Source organism: Salmo trutta, chromosome 5, assembly GCF_901001165.1.
Source record: "Salmo trutta chromosome 5, fSalTru1.1, whole genome shotgun sequence".
In the NCBI taxonomy this organism is placed as follows: Eukaryota; Metazoa; Chordata; class Actinopteri; order Salmoniformes; family Salmonidae; genus Salmo; species Salmo trutta.
In genome coordinates this window covers 49,340,899-49,345,760 of record NC_042961.1, presented here as the reverse complement: position 1 = coordinate 49,345,760, position 4,862 = coordinate 49,340,899, and the positions used below count along the sequence as shown (strand labels likewise).

General features: G+C 43.7%; 1 pseudogene; it reads right to left on the bottom strand.

Moving 5' to 3' along the window:
* Positions 1 to 1,096: 1,096 nt before the first annotated feature.
* On the bottom strand, positions 1,097 to 2,601 carry LOC115194955 (endonuclease domain-containing 1 protein-like; annotated as a pseudogene).
* Positions 2,602 to 4,862: the final 2,261 nt, after the last annotated feature.

Genomic DNA, 4,862 nt, shown 5'->3' with positions numbered 1-4,862 from the left:
TATATTTTTGGCCTATTTTGTAAAAATTCTAGAAAAGAAAAATGAGCTTTTTGGTCTTAATTTAAGTTTATGGTTAGGCGTAAGGTTATCAGTGTGGTTAAGGTTAGGGTGAGGCCTCCACTGGACAGGGCATCAGTGCAGGGTGGGTGTCGTGGAAAAAGTGGGGTCACTGGATGACAGCTTATTCTATAACTTGTCTGCCTCAGACTCCTAGGAAATGAAAGGGAGAAGGACAGATCAGCCCGGAAATGAAGACTCATTGTGTTGTGAACTCGTTGACAGAGAGATAATTCTTGTAAGGTCTTAATTGGATAATCGCTTCATTATATGACTGTTGTAAACATATTCGCAAATGTCTGTTAAATATAGCCTACTTGTATTGTCCTGTGCAGCAGTAGGGAGTAATTCATAAGTAGGATGCTATTGCCCTCTTGTGGATGACTGCAGTTGCAGACTCTTCATAGAGTGTGAGGCAATAACTAAACCTTTAAAGGCCCATTGCAGTCCCTGTGTTTTGTATTGTATTGTACAACAGCTGATGAAACTAACACTTTAAAAGTGTTAAAAAAAATGGTTCAGTGTTATTTCCTGATAGTTGCTTGTTGAAAATACAATCTACACAGGACCTTCTAATCAGCAGGTTTTGCATGGGTGTTGTTTCAGCTTTCCTGCTGACATGATCAATATATGTAATAGGTATAATAGACCAATAACAAAGTGAGAGTGTGTTCCAAATTTCTCAGCCAATAACAGCTACTTTTCCGTTTTCCCCTCCCCACTCAGACCACTCCCAGACAGTCCTAGCTAAATTATTGCTTGAGAAATAGGTTTTTGCAATAAAAAAGCTACTTTTGTTTATTTTTTACTATTTTAATGGAACACTATTCCAGATATTGATATAAAAATGGCTGCATTGGGCCTTTTAAAGATGACCGTCTACAAGCCTGGTGAGTATCACATGTGAATACAGTAATTCTCCAACAGTAATTCTTATGATCTGAAAGTTCTTGTCCACATCTATCCTTCCTCTGAGTAAATTCTCCAGGTTCTTCACTGGAACCTCCACCAGGTGGTTGTTGACACGGTTGTTCAGCCCTTAGGCCCCGAACACCAGGAACTTGTACAGTGCGATGTAGGGCTCGTTCTGGTCGTAGTCGGTGCAGCAGTACGCCAACCACATGTACTCGGGGACGGCCACACTGTCCCAGCGGATCATGTTCCCGGAGGTCGTGACCCTGGTGACCACAAAGGCTTTGCCATGGCAGTAGTTGTTGAGATGTTTGCGGATGAGGTCCTCGTGCTCGGCCCAGGGCCCGATCTTGAACTTGCGGATCTGCGGCAAGAACATTACTTATATTCCCCATACGTCTTCTGATTAATATTCATCTTCCACCCTCTCCAGCACTAAAACGGTTTAAGGTAGACACACCAAACCTTCTTTAAAATGTGCAGACTGAACCAACGTACCTGGGGCACCACGTTGGTCATTGTGTAGGTGAAGGCCATGTCCAGGGGGTCGGACTGGTGCTTGTCAGGGTTGAGGAGGCCTCTCTCGTACTGGGCCATTTCAGCATAGTTTTCCTGCACAGCTGTCCTCGAAGTTCATGTGCATGTGGGAGGACTGGGGGAACGGCTCCATGTTGCTGCTGCCGTTCTCTGACGCCAACTAGAGAGGGAGAGACAGGAAGGGATGGAGAGAGAGTGGAAGGGAAGGAGGGCAAGAGGAAGGGATGGAGAGAGAGTGGAAGGGAAGGAGGGTGAGAGAGGAAGTGAGGGGGAGAGAGTGGAAGGGAAGGAGGGAGAGAGAGGAAGGGATGGAGGGAGAGAGGGGGTAGAGACAGATCCAGATAGATAGAGGGAGGTGGGGAGAGATCGAGACAGAGGAAGAAAAGGAGGGGATTTTGATGAAGAGTTGAAGATGGAAAATGAGGGGAGGGTCAAATCATTTTGCATATGCACAACACCTGCTTCCTACATGAATGGCTATCACAACAATATCCTATTGGAACACCCATTCATGCAACCTATGAAGCTGCTTATCTCCAGTGTCTCATTTTGCGTAGAGCAGCAGTATTGTCCTCACAGCTCAGCAAGCCTTACCAACTAGTGTATGGGTATCAGTCATCTGCATCCATGAGAGAACATGTTTGAAATGACATAGGGTTTCTAACTCACTATCTAGAGCATGCAAACATCTTGGCCTATGTTCATTCAAAATCCAACACACACACACACACACACACACACACACACACACACACACACTTACTTGCCACACACCTGTGGCTCAAACATCCAGGGAAAGTCCACCCTCTTCCCGCCGTCGAACTTCTTGAAGGTATAGGCCGAGTAGATTTGGGTGTGTTTGTGGAGGTTGCAGAGGGTGACGAAGCGCGGCTTGTCCTCGTAGCGCTGGCAGATCTTTTTCAGGGAGTTACTGAGGAGGTTGCCCTGCAGTGGGGTTCCCAAGTACAGGGAGTCCTTACAGCGCTCCATGTGGTTAAAGTCCTCCACCACCCCAGCCTGGGTCTCCAGCATACAGCCCAGCAGGATCAGCACCACAGCCAGGGACAGAGAAGAGTAGATGGATAGGTGTCTCATGATGACCATGTCACTCTCTCTCTCTCTCTCTCTCTCTCTCTCTCTCTCTCTCTCTCTCTCTCTCTCTCTCTCTCATTGTCCTTGCACCTATCTTCTTTAGTGGTCTTGTCTGCCTCTCTCAGTTAACACTGTCTCAGCATGTGTTCCCCTCTCTCCCTATGACCTTCACACAGTATTCTATGCTTGAGTCGTATGTCTCTCCCTCCCGCATTTCTAAATTGCCCAGATAGAGCATCATCATCAGATAGACGTATTTTACTGGCTGACACTATCGTGTCCTCTCTTTCATGCTCTGCAGCCTCTGTTAGGCCCTGAAAGGATGTGTTTTTGTTATCAATCTCATGCTTTCTGCTCAGTAGAGAGGAACTCAAGGTCCCTTGTGTGTTGGTGTCCATGCAGAACGTGGTCCGAGCTGACGGTCATTCTTCCACGCTGCCTCTCAATCTCTGAAGTGGAGATATGCAAAGTGTGTGTGTGCGCGTGCGTGTGTGTGCTTGAGTCTGTCTGAGCGCGTGTGTGTGTAGATCTGTGGCTAGCCTTCTCAGCTCTTCTCATGTAAAGACTGAGGTGTGAGCAGAACAAGGCTTTTTGTGCAGTGGTAAATTGGGAGGGAGACGCGAGGAAGGCTGTGCTATGATTATTTCAAATCACAGACACGTTGTGGATTCATTGATTGTCACTGGAATTAGTATGATGGGCTTCTAGTGAATAAGCTTGTAGATGTATAGAAAAACAACATTCCATCCAGGATCATCAGTTAAATCAGTAGCAATGACTGAGTTTTTATTTCTACTCATTGTTATTTGTACCAATAACTGTTGTTGTTTTACATATTTTCTGTTTCCAAATCACATGAGGGGAGAGGAAGGTTTTTAATTTCCCCCTGAGGGGTTGTAAACCACATTCTCATATCTTCTGTGTGTATGTACAGCAACAGGACTAGACTACAACCTCTATTTCCTGTTGTATGTTTTAGCTGGTGAGCTGTTCACAAGTTGCATGACACCCCCTCCCACACACCAGCTGAATGTTGCTCTGAATAAGCAGGCAGGTCACCCGTGATACAAGTCAGTATTCAACGTCCATCCACATCTAATGACGTGGAAACCGGCCACTAGGGGCAGCAGTGAGCGATGTTACCTTCAAGCAAGTTTTAGTGTTGTGGACAGGGATGGAGGATGGGCATAAGTATCTGCTGCTTTTGAGACATGGTTCAACCCCACCTTGGGGCACTACTTGTTGAGTAAATAAAACACTAAACAATCACAATACAGTAACTATTGGTCACTACTATGTATTATAATTCTAATATGTATTCATTATAGAATTGTGTCAGTTATTAATGATCGTAATAATGGAAATAGAGGTTACAGGAAGCATTACAGGAAATAGAGGATGTAGTCTAGCGCTGTTGTTGTACCCACACACAGAAGATATGAGAAAATGTGGTTTACAACCCCTCAGGGGGAAATGAAAAATCTTGCTCCCCTCATGTGGTGTGGAAACAGAAAATTTGTAAAACAACTGTTTTTGGTACAAATAACAATGAGTAGAAATAATTGCTCATCCATTCCTTTACTTAGATGTATGTATTAGGTAGTTGTGAAATTGTTAGATTACATGTTAGATATTGCTGACTGTTTGAACTTGAAGCATAAGCATTTCACTACACTCACATTAACATCTGCTAACCATGTGAATGTGAACAATAAAATTTGATTTGAATGATAACCTTTTTTAACTGCACTCTCCAGCTGTAGGCCTAGATATGTGAGAGGAGAGAATGTGTGTTTTCATGTTTTCATATATTTATACATTTGAAGTCGGAAGTTTACATACACTTAGGTTGGAGTCATTAAAACTTGTTTTTCAACAACTCCACACATTTCTTGTTAACAAACTATAGTTTTGGCAAGTCAGTTACGACATCTACTTTGTGCATGACACAAATTTGTCCAACAATTGTTTACAGACAGATTTTTCACTTATAATTCACTGTATCACAATTCCAGTGGGTCAGAAGTTTACATACACTAAGTTGACTGTGCCTTTAAACAGCTTGGACAATTCCAGAAAATGATGTCATGGCTTTAGAAGCTTCTGATAGGCTAATCGACATAATTTGAGTCAATTGGAGGTGTACCTGTGGATGTATTTCAAGGCCTACCTTCAAACTCAGTGCCTATTTGCTTGACATCATGGGGAAATCAAAAGAAATCAGCCAAGACCTCAGAAAAAATGTAGAACTCCACAAGTCTGGT